The sequence below is a fragment of the Zonotrichia leucophrys genome, chromosome 1A, assembly GCF_028769735.1.
Source record: "Zonotrichia leucophrys gambelii isolate GWCS_2022_RI chromosome 1A, RI_Zleu_2.0, whole genome shotgun sequence".
Taxonomy (NCBI): domain Eukaryota; kingdom Metazoa; phylum Chordata; class Aves; order Passeriformes; family Passerellidae; genus Zonotrichia; species Zonotrichia leucophrys.
Genome location: NC_088170.1, coordinates 65,032,907 through 65,052,795, shown reverse-complemented (window position 1 = coordinate 65,052,795; position 19,889 = coordinate 65,032,907). Strand labels below are relative to the sequence as shown.

Here is a 19,889-nt window from a genome sequence, read left to right as displayed (position 1 = left end):
GCAAACTGGGCTGCATGAGATATACAGTACTGTGTGCCTTTGAGCAGGGTGCCTGCCACCCCATGAGAGCCCAGCAGCATGGCACTATCCCATATGTAGCTAAGCCATCAGCCCCATAGTTTTGGGTGAAACATCCTCTTTTCAAGAGCTGTTTCCCCCTTACCAACACATTTAATTACACAAACACCTCAGGGCCTGGTGGGATAAACAGCAAGTCTTTGTGGCTGGGCAGGGTGCAGGTTTTGATTCAGGAAGTGTATGTCTACAAATTAATTTTGATCTGCACCCTACTGTGCTCAGTGCTTTCCTATGGCTTCCATTCAACATAAACATTAACTACCATTGAAAACACTCTGCTTCCAGGAAAACAATGTTTAGTTAAATTCACACAGTGATAAAAAATTACAATAAGAACATTAAAAGTTTGAAATCAGTGGACGAACTTTCCCACACAATAACAGCAGCTTTACTAAAGTGCATGCCAGCAAATGTGCCTGTGCACCCTTAGAAGTACTACTCTCACTAGTAGGGAGGTAACAAATTTGTAATTTTATAGTAGAGCCAAGATGGGTAAGTTTGTAAAGTCTACAGCACAGACTCTATCAGGAAAATAGATCTATGCAGATTTCAAAGGTTTTTATCCCATCCAGGTTTTTTTTCTATTGCTAGAAAAATATTTTTCTTGCTGACATCCATTTAGCAGAAAACCTCTGAACAAGTCTTTTAAACATCCCTTTCCAAAAACCTCCCATGGGAGAACTTCATTACTTCATCAAGTGACTCGAGAAGCAGGAGGAGACAGCATATTAAATGAGCAAGGCAGACACAGAGGCCAAGGCAACAAGAATTTCATCCAATTTCTCACACCTCATTCTACCCTTCCTTACATCAGATGAATCAGCGTTGTCCAGCTGCAGCTGCCGGCTCTGAATCTTACCCAATACCTCAGCTAAAAACTAAAGACATCAAGCTCTTGTCTCTCTCTTGCTTAAGACCTTTTATGCATCCCACTCTAACCCTTATTTACACCATTATGATTATTATCTAATTATAAACAATGGCTTGATTAAAACATACATATTTATAGAAGCATTCATGTCACCTACCTTTAGGCCTTTAACTGCTGCAGCTAAAATGGGAGAGCAAGCTCCTTATGGCATTAGCATGGTGATCCAGAGGGCAAATCAAAGCAGCTATGTTCAGCACTAAAGTCAAATATCATCACTCTCAAGCAGCTTCCAGACACTCTCACCTTCCTCCACTGAGGTTATGAGAACTCCAGGGAATCTAGATTCCCAAATGGCTTTTTTAAAGCAATGGGCAAAGTTCCTTCAAAAATCAAACTAGTTAGAAACTGCAGCTCAAATTTTATAAACCACAGCAATACTGAACAAATCCAGCCTGCCACTGCTTTTTACACTATCTCCAGCATGCCCAATACTTCCAGATTCACATACAGTATGATGTAAACCCAGGGAAAATACTCAGTTTAATCATTTCCTGTATTATTCACCACATTGTCTGCAATACCTTGTGGATTAATTATCCAGATAAAATGACTGCAAGTGCCTTTAATGCTGTTGGTCTGAAGTAGTGATCTAAATAATGAGAGCAGTGTGCTCCTGTGATCTACAGCATGAGAGCTGAGCTAAAGAACAACCCCCTGCTACACAAAGTGATAAAAGACCCCTCCTCTCTGCACAGGAAGGTGAGTAAACCATGAAGCAACTGTGGAAAGTCCCAAAGATTGGGAAAATTAAAGACAGAAAACAGCCAAACACTTTGGCTTCACACCTAGAAGCCAAAGTGTTTAAAGGAATGGAGAGAGGGGTCACCAAGGAAGAAATGTTTCATGATGAAGGTGGTGAGTGAGACACTTGCACAGGTTGTACACAGAAGCTCTGGATCACTGGAAGGGATCAAAGTCAGGTTGGATGGAGTTTTGAGAAACACAATCAAGTGAAAGATGTCCCTACCCACTGCAGGGGGTTGGACTAGATGAATTTCAAAGGTCTCTTCCAACTCAAAGCCTCCCATGACTGTGACTGATGACATTTATATGAGGAGGGGATAAACACATTTTGGTGGTGTCTGTGCACAGAAGCAATCCAACAGTGAGAGAGATGCTGCTCCTCTCCTGGACCAGGACATCCACACAGGTGAAGGAAGCCCTTGAGCAGAATTACTGCTGTCCCCAGCCACAGGTATGGCCACACACCACTACCCACAACACAGCTGGAAACATCTCATTTCTGTGTGTCCTGCTTAAGCAAGAGGCAGAAATTTCTGTTTGAAAGCAATCTAAACCACACCACTGGAAATACCCCTGGAAATATTTCTGTTATTTCCAGGCCACCAAACACAAGTAGCACTCACTAATTTACTATTCTGGTTTCCAATTTAAGAAATGCCTTTAATGGAAGCACTTATTTGAACACATACCAAATACCACTGAACATAATTGTGCCTAAACTGCACCTCCTAGAGAGCTCCATTTTAAAATTAAGTCTGAGCATGTTGAAACCTAAAAAGGGAGGAGAGGAGGGGAAAAAAGGCAAAGAGGAAAAGAGGAAGAAACTTTGTCTGTGGCATTTTTCTTTCTCTGAACACAGGAAGAAACAGGTGTTGGTATAAGCACAAAGGAGGACATCTCAGAGATTCAAATCCAAGAGCTCTCAGCAAAAATATTAGATTCTTGAGGCAGAGAGAGGAAGTTGCAAAACTGCTTAACATTTCAAGAAAGTCTGAAGCTTTTTACTCAGTGTTGTAGCTGGGAAAAACAGACACACACTCTGAGTATCATACAGAGGTTTGGACTAGAAGGGAACTCAGATGATCATCCAGTTCCAAGAGCCCTGCCATGGGCAGGGACACCTTCCACTAGGCCAGGCTGCTCAAAACCCTGTTTAACCTGACTTTGAACATTTCCAGGGATGGAAAGAGACACCACTTCTCTGGGCAACTTATTCCACCCTCACAGTAAAGAATTTCTTCCTAATACCTAATCTAAACCTGCCCTCCGTCAGTCTAAAGCCATTCCACCTTCTCCAATGTCCCTCCCCAGCTCTCTTGTAGCCACTTCAGGCACTGGAAGGGGCTCTAAGGTGTCCCCAAAGCCTTCCCTTCTCAGGCTCAACAACCCCAAATCTCTGAGCTGTCTCCACAGCAGAGGTGCTCCAACCCTTTGAGCATCTTTAGGCCTCTGGATTCACTCCAACATGTCCCTGTTCTTACCTTGTGGGCCCCAGAGCTGGAATAGCAACTCAGTAACAACAGTCAAATAAATGAAATGCTGCATCTGTTGTTCCAATTAAATTAACAAAGTACTGATAGAACCATGCATGGTTTCCCCTTGTGTACCATGCCCTGGGTAAAGATGTTCTGTAGCTGTACATATTTCCTGTGTTATAAATTAAATACAAGCCAAATGTACCCTTCCTGCAATGCTATTAAAAATCAAGGGCAATTACTCCAGGGATAAATCTGGCCCAGTAATGTTTTTTCAACAAAAATGAGTTTCAGAATAAATTCTACTAAAATAAATCTGGGTGGAAATACTTGAAACATTTTCATTTGTGTTCCCAGAGCACTTGTTTAAAAATAAATTGGAACAGAGAGTTCCCAGTATTAAATAGATGGAACATGTCAAGACAGTGTTTCAGAATACTCTGTTTTCAGGTGATCAACCTGATATTCTTACTGTCTGGTTCTGTGGGGGATAGTTTTGTTGTGGTTGATATTTCAATTTTTTTATTTGTTTTCTGTGTGTTTTTTGGGAGTGGGGAGGGATTGTGAGGTTTTTTTGATGGGTTTGGGGGTTTATTTTGTTTTCTTTTTAAAACCTAAGTATTTGCAGTCTTAAATAATGGCCACCTTATATTTGCAACTTGGGTTGTGTGCCATGAATTAAGAAGCTCAGAAATTAGATGTGTATGGAAAATCAGACCCATGAATTCAAGATTTCAAATTTTTACATTGAGATTACACAATCAGACAAAATACAACTACAAACAGCATCAGGTGTCTAGACTCTCAGCTGGCATGAGTTGGAGCCAGTCTACTAAAATCAATTTATCTTCCTCAGCTTGTCTGACTCCTGAGGGAACGTGGGCAGCATTGATACTGCAGCTCTGCACAAAGTCACAGGTGCAGAGGTGCTGGTGACAGTCGGCTGAACATGAGCCAACAGTGTGCCCAGGTGGCCAAGCAGGCCAATGGCATCCTGGCCAGTATCAGGAATGGTGTGGCCAGCAGGAGCAGGGAGGTCATTCTGCCCCTGTACTCAGCACTGGTGAGGCCTCACCTGCAGTATTGTGTCCAGTTCTGGGCCCCTTACTTTAGGAGGGACATTGAGATGCTTGAGCGTGTCCAAAGGAGAGCAGCGAGGCTGGTGAGGGGCTTGGAGCACAAGCCATATGAGGAACGACTGAGGGAGCTGGGGTTGTTCAGCCTGGAGAAAAGGAGACTCAGGGGTGACCTTGTCACTCTCTTCAACTTCCTGAAGGGTGGCTGTGGTGAGCTGGGGGTCGGTCTCTTTCTCCAGGCAACAAGAGACAGAACAAAAGGACACAGTCTCAAGCTGCACCAAGGGAGATACAGGCTAGCATTAAGGAGGAAGTATTTTACAGAAAGAGTGGTCAAATACTGGAATCATCTATCCAGGGAGGTGGTAGAGTCGCCATCCCTCGAAGAGTTTAAAAAAAGACTGGATGTGGCACTTGGTGCCATGATCTAGTTGAGGTGTTAGAACATGGGTTGGACTCAATGATCTTAAAGGTCTCTTCCAACCTAGAATTTCTGTGATTTCTGTGGTGAGAGCAGTGGCCTGGGGAGCCTCACCTGATGCTGCAGCCCTGCACGGATGCACCTGTAACGCTGCACCCACAGAACACTGCATCAGCTGCAGTGATGGACAGCCAAGAACCACACACTACTTAGCAAAAGCAATTTATCTACAGCAATTTGCACAGCCAGCAACCACTGTAATCATATTTTTGTTCAAACATGGAAAATCTGGAAGGAACTTCAAGAGGCCCCTCAGCCCTTCCCTGCCCCAGGGCGAGCTGTAGCACACCTACACACCCCTGAAGTCTTCTCCTGCCAAAGATGTTTTTGAGCCAAAATTTTTCATTCTTGATCTTAATCCAAAACAAGATGTGACTTAAACCCAGTTCATCTGATTTTAAGCCCCAGGCACTGACATTTAATGCTAATGAACATACAGAACATCTGCTTGGTTAAGATCCAATGTGAGCAGAGCTGAGCCTTCACGAAAGTGGGGACAGCAGAAGATATAAACAGGTAGATTAAAAATTTCTTTAGGGCAGGAGTCAAATGTAGCAGAAATTTACAAATCTGTTCAACAGATTTTTTTTTTAATTTTCATTTTAGGAGATATTTTTAGCACATCTGGAAGAGACCACAGAGTTCATGAGAAACCTGCAATGCTTTCATTGAGGCCATCATCTCCACGACAGGCACAGAGAGGAGAAGTATTCCCACTGCCATACAGAAGGGGCCACTCTGCTCCCAGAGAGGTCTCCTCTCCTGCCTTGCACTGACCAAGTCTGGCTTTAACCTCCCCAGCTTTTACAAGCTTGTCACAGAATCCCCTGGCAGGGGCAGAGGGACATGTACTTGTCCTTCCCTCTGTTTTCCCACCAGAAATCACAGACTCAGGAGAGAGTCCCACAGAGCAGAGAACTCATGGATCCTCTGCCTTCCAAACCTCATGGGCCACAAATCCAGAGATAAAGAGGGAAGAAAGGGGAGGCTGGTGGGGAAAGCCATTCAAGAAACCATTTTGCAAAAACAGTACTTGGATGGCTCTCAGGAGCACAGAAGAATTCAGGACTAACAGCTACTGATGACACTTCAGTGGTAAAGGGAGAAGGGTCTGAACATAAGATCCAAGTCTTAAAGTTTTAAATTATTAAAGCAAGGCCTCAATTCTTGTAACAAGGCACTGCAGCTTATTTAAAGAAAATAAGGCACTAATAAGAACATTTATTTCCTTCCTCATCTTCCAGGCATGGAATCACTAGGATCTGTTTGGAAGTGTTTCCACTACTTCTGCCAGTCCTGAAAACAATCAAGTGCTCATGTTCAGATACAACCCAGTTTTCTCATTGTGATTCTAAACCAGAATATATATTGCTTCTATTTTTTCCCCTATATATTTTTTTTTTCATGCAATTATTCAAATAACTCCCCAGTCCCCTGGGACTCAGTTTATGGCAATAATTGAGAGGGCTTTTTTCTTCTCAGATGTTCTGTTTTTTAGGGCAAGATTCCTTTTTGTGTGTATGATCCTTTTTTAATTATGCAAAACCCAAGGCAAAAGTGTAATAAAAAATGCAGTGACTGTGTTGCTTATTTTTATACTCTGACATTTTAATTTCATGTCATTAATGAGGCTAATCAATCTCTCTTGCATTACACACATATCACATTCCTAACCAGTAGCAATTAGAAATAGATAGCCATTTGCTTTCTCATAGAATTGTAGAAAATTCATGCCACTTGTCACAAAAAGGGTTCAGACTACAAAGAGCAACACACAAAAAAAAAGTATTTTAATTTGACACCATTCTTCATGTATTGTAATTTGACACCATTCTTCAAATCAAAAGCAACAGTGTTAAATTCTATTATTAGTCTCCTGCTTGGATCTGCACTTTGAATAAAGGCATTAATGAGATGGAGACCTGCAAAGCATTTTCTTAGAAACCAGAGAATCACTAAATTAAACAGTTTGGATGTTAGCATTAAAAATCCCCAGTGAATTGTGTATTCACGAGAAAAGGCAAAAGTACTGAACAAGAAGCATCTGTAGTGGCTGTGTCCCTTTCTGTACAAGTGACAGGCAGGGTGTCTCCCTTGACCCCTAACAGACATTGTACCCACTGTGCTCAGGGGCTGCACTGGCAGATTTCCAGCCCAGAGCACAAACTCTCACAGCTGCCCATGCACAGGATTTCCCCCCAAAACACCTCCCCTTGTTTTTGGAAAGGCAACAAGCACAGTTGTCCCAGTTAAGCCCGAGGTGTCCTGCACCAGTTCATGCCCTCCTGAAGACCCAACCAGCCCCACTTTGGCAGCTGCTGTAAAAACAACTGCTCCCCATGTACAAGGAGCATCCAGTTGCTGCAACAGCCAGCTCTGTCCCAGCTGATGGAAAAAAGAAATGGCAATGTGTCCCTATATTGATTACAGACATCTGGCTTTAATTCTATTTGAGAGCTTATCCCTATCTGTCGGAATTCAGGACATCCCTCTGGCTGTCCTGGATGGCCAAGATCCCTGCCAGGGAGCTCAGAGACACCTGTGACTTTGATTATGACCCATGGAGCAAGTTACCAACCTTAGATGAAGATCTGCAGGCCATGACAGTTTAAGTAGCATAAGAGTGAATTTATCATGGGATAAAAAAGTAGATTTTGGGGCTTTCTAGAACGGGAGCTCAGGAGGCAAGATGGAGGAATCTGGACGTGTCCAGCCTTTCTCCTTCTTCTTGGCCTCCATCTTCTGCTGTGATGTTGGCAGTAGAAGTTCACTGTCTAACATAGGTGATAGGTATTGGAAAGTAATTGTAAACATTTTACACTAAAAACTACGTATACAGACATAACATCACCCCAGGGGCAAGCTGAGTGCCTCAGACTGTCTTGCTGAACAGACCTCAGCCGGACAAGAGAAAATATTTTAGAGGTAACAATAAACAACCTTGAGACTGAGAACTGAAGAGCTCTGACTCCTTCTTCAAGCACCAGGCTGAGAAAAGAGACTTTCTTTATAACATTTTCTCTGAGTCACTCTGACCAGTGAGAGGCCCCGAAACACCAATCTATTGGGTTTATTTGGTGCACCAAGCTACTTACTCCTGAAAAGTTCAAACACATGGAAAAAAAAGGTTGTAGAAAGCTGGAGTAACACTGATCTCTTCAATATCTGTATCACTAGAAGTGGCTGTATCACATCAGAGTCAGAAGTCAGAAGGCTGCCCCAGTTCCATTCCCATTGGTGCCTGTTGCTCATCCATGTGCTGTGACATACAGACTGTGACAACAGCCAAGATGCACACAGAGCACTGAACACTCTGTGATTCAGTCTCAGCTCTCAACCACCTACACAGATGTCACAACCATTTCATAAAAACATCCCCGTTCTGCATCTGTGTTAATGGGGAGAGAAAAAGCTGAGTCTCACAGATGTGCAGAGCTCAGACAACAATAAACCAGGTCACTGATCACAGAAACTCTCCAGGCATTTTCACTGTGAAAGACAGCACGAATGTTGATCCCTCTGGAGGTAACCAGACAGACAGAGTGATGCCTCCTCTAGAACTGGCTCACAAAAAGTGGGATCCAGGGCTTTTGCATACAAAGCCATTGAAGCTGAATCCCATAGAGCACAGGCAGGAGTGGGTGTACAAGAAGTGCACAACTGTTAGCTGCCACATTACCTGAATCTTGGATAAAACACCCGTGGCCACCCATCCCTGAGCTTTCCAGAGCTGAGTTAGGAAAGTCCAACAACACACCAGCTGCTACTAGAACCTATGCTCCATGAGAAGTTAAGAAAATAAGGTGATTTCTTCTTATTAGGTCCCAATTTACCACTGAAGTAAGCAACAAGACAAGGATCCAAGGTGTCTCCTTTATTCCAGAGATCCCTTAAGGCACAATCCATCCATGAGAGATGGAAAACTTTCAGTAGTGAGCAATTAACCTCACAGTCACCAAAATGTGAAGCTTCGTTCATCACTTGAAATTTTTTATGCCCTTCTAAATTCTTTACATAATCTATGCATTAGCAAGTGTGGGTAATAGTTTTTTGCTTTCATAAAGTAAACTAAATATAAAACCAACAGATAAGACTGAAAAAAAAAAATTCAGATTTTGAATACTGATGGTTATGCCTCAACTATATTTGTATTACCTTCCAAGTGTTGAGTAGATCAAAATCCAGGGAAAAAATACATACTGTAGGCCAGATCTTTCAGCAGGTGTACAGTCTGAACAACTCTTCATATATAATTACACTGCCAAATCCTTGATGAAAAGAATTGAGTGGATGTCAGCATATGCTTCTTGTAAAACAGACAAGAGGACCTTTGTCAGACAAGAAGTAAATTAAGATTCACTATAGGAACTGTATCATACAGTTTAAAAGAAAACCACAAACACATGTGCAAGCCTGAAAATGGGGGTAAAAAACTTGAGAAGAAACGTCAGCTGAGGTCTGTTCCTTGCACAGAAGGAGACTGAACAGCAAGGGATACTATTATCCATTGCATCCAGAGAGCTGGCAGGCGTGCTGCTCAAAAGCAGCTGCTTGAATATTTAGCTTGAAAGGCAGACTATTCCTTGCATTTTCTGTGGTGTGGCTTTCAGCTGCACAGCAGTGCCAAATGGCATCGTGCTTCCTGCAGCAGCAGAGTGCCTCTGGGCTGGCTACAAACTGCACATGGTTTATAGGGCACCCTGAGGGGCAGAGCACAGCACTGACTGATGCCAGGGGGGCCTGGAAGCTGGGGAGGAATTTCTGAGGATGAGGGCTCAGCATGTTCAGATCAGCAGGGTGGTTGACATGAGCCATTTCAGTGCTGGCTGTTTTGTCACAGAGAAAGACAAAGAAGGAAGGAAACAGTGAGAGACAGCAAAGGACTCCTGCACTGAGAGATGCACACAATATTGGTCCATGCTTGTCAGAGCTGGCTGTGACAGATAATAACTCCAACAGCCTGCACTAAACAGATACTGGGTGTGCAGCCTACACATCTGCCAGTTTTCTTGCTAGGTACTGAAAGGCAGCATCCATCTAATCACTCAGCAGTAACTCCCTCTCCTGCTTCAATCTTCTGTTACATGCTCTCACCCAGTCCCAGAGACTTAAAATACATGAATTAACAATATCTGACTTTTGTGTTGGAACAGTGAAACAAATAACTGATAAATGGAAACTTTAAGAAAAAGGGGAACAAATTTCAGTTCAAGAACTGAAAATGATTTGCAAAGCAGTAATTCAGCTTAGTGTGCAATTTTACACACATGCAGAGACACAGGTTTTCCACACATTAAAATAATGCCACTAATTAAATGTTACTAATGCACAAAAGATGTGCTCAGCTCTCCTTTGAAATGCCTACCATGCAAGTAGACACCTAATAAATACAGAGACAACTGTAGTCAGACACAATATGGCAATTTCATTCTAACACAAATCTTGCTGGCACAGAGGCTGAAGTCACACATTTTTTAGAAGAGCTTCCACACTTTTCCTTGAGTGAATATTTAATGTCTTGAGAGAAGCAAGAGGATTTTGTATTCAGAAGTTACTCCACCAGAAACACTCTCTGTTATCTTTAGTGTTTTGCTTTAAATTATGAATAATCAACTTGTAAGATTTCTCACAAAATCTCCAGCCCCTGAAGAAGCAAACAAGAACTTAATCAGAAAAGCTGTGGGCAAACAGGATTACCAGTCTGACTTGCAAGGGAGAATTGCCTGTTAAAAAAGGCAGAATCATGTTTCCATGTGGAAAATGTTGAAGTTATTGTAACTAAATATAACAACCCAAATTTTCCCTCTCTATTTTATTTCCAATAATGCACACACTCATCTCTGCTTGCTCCATTAGACAGCAATGGGTAGCAGAACCAGTCATGTTCAAAATTCCCTGGGATCTGAGCCTTCCCTCCCAGGTTTCCCCCAGAGGGAAGCAGCAATGCCAGGACCACAAGGAAGGCAGGCATGTGCCAGAGAAAGAGAAACAGGAAATATCTGCATGTGGCTTTCACACCCATCTTCAGCACAGGCCTCAAAATATCCACAAAACAGCCAAAATTCCCATACAAATCTGAATGAGAGAGGAAGGAGGGAAAGACTCCAGTATCAGGATGTTCCAATTTGGAAATGTCATTAAGAATGATAATTTTGAGCAAATTATATGGGGGAAGGGAAGAGGGGGGGTGATGGGGAACGTAACAATCAAAGAATATCCATGTCAGATGTCACCTAGATGGCAAGACAGGAGCATTTATTCTGTCACACTGAGACATTCTATAATCACAGTGATGAATGATGAGCAGGAAGTGTTGCTGCTTCATCCTTGTACCATTCTCTGTTACTGCACCCTGTGCCATCCAAATTCCCAGTTCCTCTCACACTTTACAAAATGTCAGTGCAGAGACTTTCTAGGAATTTGGGCCAAGTTCAAGAATCCCCATCTGCTCCTGTTGGAGAGGGATGAGATCAGACTGTAAATGAGTGGCAGACTCCTAGCAAGGAGACACATGGACACCATTTGGACACGTATGAAAGTCAGTCCCAGCCTCCTTAATTTAAATTAAAAACTTTAGACTCTCCTCTGCCTCTCTGTAATGAAACATTCATATAATCAGTTATTCATCCATTTAGGTTAAGTGCATGTATAGGCAAGTACTCTCAAGACATTTCATTAATCTACATTTATCTTAAAGCTGTTTAGAATTGCAGACGTGCATCCACAAGATGAGTTCTTCAAGACTTAAAAGCAATTAGGTCTTGAGAAAAGTGGCTTTGGTAGCACATGTTCTCACAGTTATTTAAATAAATTCAAATCAAATATAGGCTTAAATTCACATGAGACTTCTCATTAGTGTTTTTTCAAGTTTCCAGAGCTTTTTTTGCAGTGTTTGCATTGTGTATGTAGGAGCATGCACCTGTGCTGGTAGTCAGCTTGCAGGAGGGCTCCCCTTGCAAGCATACACACACATGAGTTCATAAATTGAATTTACAACACTTTCTTGTCATAGCTGGTAGCAATATGGAAATATATACATTAAAAAGGTGTCACTTTCTGGAAATACTTCTCCTCACCTGACTGGTTATCATGGTAGCCCAGGACTAAAGTCAGGAGCAGAAACATGGTGCTCGTCCACTAACATGCTCCAATTTACCTTCATGGCACTGAGATCAAGCTTCCTTATTTTGTAAGAAGGTGAACATTAAAAAAAAATAATTAAAAATCTAAATCAGGAATCAACTTACTTGAGGAATTAGGCAGAAAAGGAAACTCAAGGTGGACCATGAAAGTCCAAAGTGAGCTCTGTAAAATAAGCCCTTTTGCATTTAACTAATTCTTACACTTCTAGATGTGCAGTAATTTCAAATCCTGCCTACTTAAACTGTAACATATGACTCGTGAATTTTACATCATTGGAAAAAGATGACCCTAACTCTGGCAGAGTATTAGAATTCCTTATAATATCAAGTGTCAGTCTTGCTTACATATATTTGTTTTCCTTTAAAGTCCACAAATAGAATTAAAAGGAGACTAAACAGCCCATTTCTTGGCCACAAATGTGGCCAAAAAGCCACAATGTGATTACATTCTGTGTGTGGGTAAGGCCTGCTGGTTTAAAACATACACATAAACACACAGATCCATATGCACATACATAGGCACACATAGTGCCTTTGTAAATAATCAGAACTGATCTTGATGAATCACCTCCATTTGATATTTTTAAAGTGTTTCTTGTAAAAAAACCTTCCCTGAATGTGCAAACTATTAAGAACATATGTGAAAAACAAAGTCTGATTGGCAGACTAAAGTTGGAGGCTGAGTAACATGTAAGCCTGTTTAGCATTAGTGCCAGAAATCCCTTCTCACTCCAAAAATCTGACATATCATTTGCTTTATTAGTTCTAGATCAACTATTCATTTAATTTACATTAAAAATATGAAATTAAAAATTAATATAGATGATTTAGAATTGAAGTCATGCAAATACAGTACTTCTTTTTTAACAGACTTTCATTTGGGAAGTGAATATCACTGCACACTGCTGAATTCCTACAACAGTCCACAAGGCCAGCACTGGAATTTGTCCTAACAACCATTAGGATTTCATTCACCAGGAGCTGATTAACTCAAGTCTTCCTTTTCCACTAATTAATACCACAAACTGCCTCCAACTATTGTGTGTTTAGATCTGAGTGTATGAGCAAGGAATGACCATCTTACACACCACATAGAATTACAATTTCACAGATCCATGAAACCTTTTTAAAGTGGGAAAAGAAAAAGAAAGACAAGATAGGCTTTACCCTAGTCAAAAGGTCATTCAACTCAGATTAACTTAGAATTCATGAAACTTTAGTCAAGAAAGTAAAAATGAAAGTCTGACCCTTACAAAGGCCAGATGTCCCACTAATTTCCTCTTATTTTAGTCAAGCACATGGTTCACAGTCACAGAAAAGTTTATTACAAGTCACAAATATGCCACCAGTAGAGATCCAAGAGATTCCCTTCCAAACTAGAGACAATTCCCAACAAAGAGAAGACACCATTCCAGCACCAAGCCACATGAAGTGAGCCAGAGGCCATCAGCAATCCCATCTCATGGAAATGGTGATGCAGAGAAAGCTCTGCAGGCAGATCCTGTGGCTGGAACAGCTCCCAGCACATGGGGTGCTGAACTCCAGCAGAACAGCATTTACAGTCTCTGCAGCCCCTGCTCCCTGCAGGAGCCGTGCTAACATTTGTGTTCACTACTCCAGGTCAGTGCCAGCAACTTCACAGTCCTCACTGCAGGGAAAATGCTGTCCCACTCTACCTTGAACCCCCTGCACGTTCCCACTCTAATACAGACATGCCTCTTATTCCAAACACCTCAAACTCCACCTAAGACCATTTTAATCACACACACAGAGGCTTTCTTTCCTTTCAATATTTTTACTCTACATAACTTTAGGAGTTGAAAATTTTCCCTTTCTTAATCTTGATAAAATCCTTTCCCACTAAGACCTCTATAACCAGACTGCTGCACAGCACCATACCTGGAAATCAGGGGCTTATAATGGAAATGCTGAGGTAAACCTTAGACACAGCATCAAGCTGCATGAAAACCCTGTCATGGCACTGGAAATAAAGTGCATTTAAAGCCTAAGAGGCTCTGTCATCACCATAAAATGCACCCACTGCTGCTGCATGCTCTCAAAGTTTATTAGATAGGCCTGGGCACAGCAGCAATGAAGTGCAGCCTTCCCTGACTTTGGACAGTGCTTGGGCTCATTGCCACCTCCATGCTAACAAGGATGGGGAGGAGAATGCACTAAATTAGAATCAAGTTTTGTGATCACAGAAAGAACAGGGGAACAAAATGAGTCTGAACAGAAGTCAGTGCTGGAGGGTCACTCTCACTGCCTGGCCATTATTCCCTCTCAATATCATCTTCATTCCTCTGCTGGGGAAGGTCTGTCAGCTGCACTCAACACTGACCACTGCACTTAGCATAAAATCTGGGACTTGGAAATTAAGGCAGTAAATCACCTCTACTCTCCACACATAAGAGACAAGTCCAGATGTGACAAAGATCTAATGATGCTCTTTTATTAAAAGATTAAAAGAAAACTGAAGAGAAGTGAATGAAACATAGTCTTACTGAATATCTGAAAGGTAATAACTCTATAATAATGAGGACTGCTGATAAAAAGACAAAAATCTCCAGGAATTTAACACAGAGTAAGTTTTATTAAAATTATTCTTCCACCTAAAGTGCTTTGGATTATTTAAGATTTAGCTGAGTGAGAGCAAGGAGCCCTCATCTAATCAGGAAAATGCTGTAACAGCCTCTGATTCAGAAGCCATCAATTTACTTTGTGTTCACAGACTATGTAAGACACCATAAAATGAAATAATAAAATGCAGTAAAATAGAAGAGATGATATGGCAAAAACCCCAAGTAGTAGCAAGGGGAAGGAAAAAAATTATGTTTTAAAGACAAACTACCTGCATGCACAGTTCTGAAAGTGTAACTCCCAATGTCCCTATCACATTACTGTGTAAGCTGCAGATGAAACAAAGCAATGGAGAATAACAGGGCCACATTGCCTCTTTTGAAAAGAAAACTTTCCCATCAAGGAAAGCTAATAAAGAGAATGAAAGCAACAGGCAAGATTAAGAAAGCAGAGAATTAAAAGTAATAGTATTGATTTAAGTGGTTCATTTTTTATTCATGGATATTCTTTCCAGTGAATATCTCAGAAGCATTTTATGTTTAATAGGCACCACCATTGTGCAAATGTTTTCTAAGCAAAAAGCCCTCACTTATTACCAAGGCAATAAATGGCTTCATAGCAGACAGTCCTATGAAGAATTCAAGAACCAAAATGAACTGTGGATCATGCAAAACATAAGAAAACTTATCCTCAGTGAAAGCCTTTGATGTTGAAGCAGTTTAATGGAAGGTGGGTGCTACAGATGATATGTTTTCATTGGGTAACCCTGGTTAAGGTGTCTGTCAGAGATCCTTGACTTCTCAGAAGAGCAGGTGTGTATTACTGACTGAAAAAGCTTCAAAAGCTTCAACAAAACCAAAACAAAACCCTCAATTAAACACACAAGTCCTAGTCTCAGAGCCTTGCAGAGAGTTGCTTCCTATTTCTCCCCATTCCTTTTCCCCTTCCCACTTCTGGTTTAAATTCTTACAATAATTATGTTTTGAATATTTACCCCAAATTCACAGACTAACTACAGTCTATTCCACAGACTAACTACAAAATCTGATTCAGCTAAGAAATTAAATCCCACTGCTTAAACTACAAAATTTAATCCATAATTAATATGTAAAAAAAAAGGTCTCTATTTATCTTGCATAAATTGTTCTCCTCCTTCCCTAGTCTCCATGACAGAAAATGTTGTTTGCCAGTATTTCACTTCATAATCTCATTAGCAGCCTCTTCTTCCCTCTCCCATCAGTCAGATTTTGTATTCAGATAGAAATGCCTTAAGATACTGCCTGGTAACATCCTGGAAGCAATCTCATCCAGTTGGAATTGAAAACGTTATTTAGTCTGCTGTGATTTTGTTAAAATCAAATATTTGGATTAACAGTAAAGATGGTGGTGGTAGGGAAATTGTAACAGCTTTAGAAAGATGTAGCCATTTCCTTCATTAGTGAGCAAACATGCTGCCCCTGGGCAAAGGAGAGTCAGATGGCCAACAGTGTCTGTGCTGGAGGAGCCAGCAAGCCCACTGCTAATGAAGCCCAAAGGGCACTGGAAAGAGGCACTGGGACAGGACTGGAAATCTCCTTTCAGAACCTCACTGTGCAGCTGACCTACATTCTCCAACTCAAAGCTGAAGGCCAAGTCAAAACATGCATAATAAAATAAAATAATGGCTCAGTTTCAGTGGGATCTCCAAGCATCCCATGCTGGTGAGAACAAGCCATCTCCTCCCATGCACTACTCCAGCACAAGCCACAGATGCCAAATTTGATCCCAAATCACTCAGTTTTAACTCGCAAAAGGGCCTTTACATAGCAAACCATACTTTGCCAGAACCTTGTGTTAGGTTGCTATTTTTTGACTCTGGTGGTAGTGAGAAATCCAAGGCTTTAAACGACCAACATAACCCTTGCCTTTGAAATCTAATTCAAACCAGTTTTATGACTTCCCACTTACGAGTAATTCCCTCTATCCAGGCATCTATTCGATTTAAGAAAGAAGTCATAGCAAGCTTCAATTTTCAAACTCATTTTTACCCTTTCCTTAAAAGACCAGCAATTTTCTTCATGATCTGCACATCTAAACATCTTGCACAGCCAGGGGCAACCTCTGCATATAGAAAGCTTGCAGTCTGTGAGCTCCACTGTTTTACATCAACAGCAAAGCACATGCAGGCTCAAAATAATGCCATGCCTCCATTTTTCTCTTCAGCTAAAAAGGATTCAAAGAAGATATATCAGAGGAGAATGCACTAGTGTTGATTTGTATTCTAGAAGTGAACAGATGTTAAAAGATGAAAATTATTTAAGCAGAACTCTTGATTGCTATTCTCTGCAGAAGGGTTGCTGTAACATGAGCCTTTTGTTTGCTGAAGAAGCAGATAAACTGCACCACTAATTAGTCACAACACACACTTACCCAAATTCTTCATTACACACAAAAAATTACTCAGTGCTAATGTTCTACATGAACACATTTCCAACTGATATTCCTATCAGCGTTGCATTAAGAGAGGTGAGTGAAGGCAGAGTAGGACCACAAAAGCATCAAAACAAAACTGATTTTATTTACTCTGCTAAAACCCCCTGAAGCAGCCTGTGCACAAAGTGGAACAGACATCTTGTTTATAGATAAAATTTATGAAAGTAATTATTATCTCAAGTTTACAAATTGATTATTTTTGGTCCTGATTCCAGATTTTAGAACTACTAGAGCTGTCTTTTTCTATTTTAGTCAAATTCATGACTTTTCATCACTTTCTCAGCTTTGGAGCAATTATTTATTGAATTAAAATAGCTAGTTGCAGCATTCATTGAATGTAATAAAAATCAAGAAAATACCTCTGAATTTGAAAGATTACTGAGACATTTTGTTTATTTCTACAAAAATCCCTGGTTCTTACCTCTTAACCAGTAAATTTCAAGAGGTAATAAAGGGGGAAGCCTGAAGCTGCTCAGAACAGAGGAAGGAAGGAAGGTTGTTAGATTGAATTATTTCACTATGGCTAAACTACAGATTTATCTAAAACTAATTTACAAATATTATTTTTCACCATTACCTTTATGTGTTTCTAATCCAGTTAAAATTAACATTTTGACCTGATGAATAATAAAGACCTACCCCCATTTATACATTCAACAAAATACTTGGTTAGCAAGACAAACCAAGCCATTCCACCCTACAACAGGCTTTTGCCAATTTTGAATTCATAATGAGTGAGCACCTAAGTTTTACCACCCCAGCTGAGAATGTAAAGAACCCTCCCCTGCCCTCACTCCTGTACCACAATAATGGCAGGATTCCTGCATGGAGACAAAGGCACAAATGCAGTGGATTCTCCCACACATCTCCTGGTGCCACCAGTTGAGCAGCAGAGCAGAGGAAACCACAGTGGCACAGCTTTACCAGTCACAGGTATCCAGAGCAGGATCAGAATCACCTCAGGATTAGGTCTTGAAAAAGCCTTCAGGCTCTGCTCACCTGTATTTTTCTGGTCTGGAGAAGCAGAAAACAAGTATTTGAGGCACAAGGCCCCAAGAGCTGAAGTCTTCTTGCTACAGCTGAGCTCCCTGCACTGGGGCAATGGGTGCAGGTATAGGATGGCCCCTTTTTCCTGCCCACCTTTTATCCCCACCCTTACTGGCAACAACAGAAACCAGCTGGCTCCCTGTATCAGATGGCACAAGCTGTCCTGACCATCCCACAGCAGCTGCCACCCACTCTTTGCCAGCCCTGCTCTGTCCCCAGGCTGTGAGGGACACACAGCTCTGGCTCAGGAGAGCAGTCCTGCAGGGAGAGGTGGAACCACCTCGGAATCTCAGCCTGTGCTGGCTCAAAAATACCAAGCAAACATTGGATTGTGCACTTTTGTGTACACATCTGGATACAAGGAGGCAAAAAAGGTCAAAAAGATACGGCTGCCTAAGTGACTGCAGAGCTTTTGGCACAAATGCAGGTGTGCAAAAAGAGACAGCACAGGCTTGGGAAGCACAGCAGATGGACAGCCAAGACAGATTTGTTACAATGAGAGCAAGCATTAGAGCACTGCAACAGAGAAACCTGAACTGGTTCAACTGGGTCCTTCTCCTTATAAAATAGTTATAAAAAGAAATGTGAGATTGCACGACCAGCTGAAACTGCTGTGCTAATAAAACACAGGAAACCATTGATCTCAATAATGTTGGCTGAATGCTTACAGAGAAACAAGTCTGCAGGGCTAAAATATTTTATTAGTTCTCATTAAATGTTTTTAGATATGTACTAATCCTTGTGAAAGTCAAACACAGCAAGTGGAGAGAACCCACACCCAAATGATTCTGCAGTGATAGTGGGTTTGCTGAAATTCTGACTGCAGAAGATAGCAAAGGTTTTCCTGCATAAATGAAAGACTGATAATTTTAAAAAGATGTCCACACCCTGCCATAGTAACTTTGTATCACCCATCTCAAAAAAAAACCCAAAAGCAATACAAGGAGTTCAGAGAAAAAACTCAGAAGTAAATACAATTTATTTTTTTCTTCACATGACTGACTCTGCAACTTAGATCCCCCTAAACTTAAGCATCACTAACAGGTTAGCCAATACCACAGAAACCCATAAAGCAAAACTAGAACATAGAAGGAGAGATAAAATTTACTTAACAAGGTCAACAATGGATCCTGGCACATCTTTGCCTCAGGAAAAAAATTTCAAAAATGGAGAAGACACATACCACTGTTTTTGTAAATATGGGCTGATGCTCACACACCACTACCCAGCAAACATGCAAAAATTCACCCTTGTCTCATGAGCTCAGATGCACACACGCACCCAAAGTAATGAATTTATGGCAGCTTTTGCCAGAAAGTTTTCCTTTATGTCCACAGCTGATGAGATACTATTGCCTAGGTACCTACCCTGTCGTGTCCAAACTCTCCTGGGTTTTGAAATGATCCACACTTCCTTCCTGGAGCTGGAGTAGAATGGATGGCTAACTCATTTCACAAAGAGTTTGGTTATACATCTCCCTTGATGAAAAATTTAAATTGTTCAGCTAAGAAGCAGTGTCTTTTTACCCCAAGACGCTGCTCCAGCAGGAGCTCAGTAAATAATGCTAAACAAAACCAGGGAAAGGAATCAAAGTGTTTTGTAACTAGAACAGAAAGGGTTTGGGGTTTGTTTTCACTAAGTTCAAACACAAGAAGTTTTATGACTCAAGTAAAAGGAGTGTGAAAGGGTTTGGAGAAGGAAGGTTTCCATTAAATAGACCTGAACTGGTTCAACAGTAATTTGAGCTCTGGATGAGCTCACTTTTTGCTGTGCCACTCTCAGCAGTGAAGCAAAAACTTCACAAAACGCAGGAGGGAGCTGATGACAGATGAGAGGGCAAGAGGCAATGCAAGGCCAGCTCAG

The 19,889-nt window shown here is 41.3% G+C and overlaps 1 protein-coding gene across 3 annotated transcripts in view; it reads right to left on the bottom strand.

Annotated features, from left to right (window-relative positions):
- FAM107B (family with sequence similarity 107 member B) overlaps nucleotides 1-19,889 on the bottom strand; it is a 93,049-nt gene that overhangs the window by 25,108 nt on the left and 48,052 nt on the right. The window lies entirely within an intron of this gene.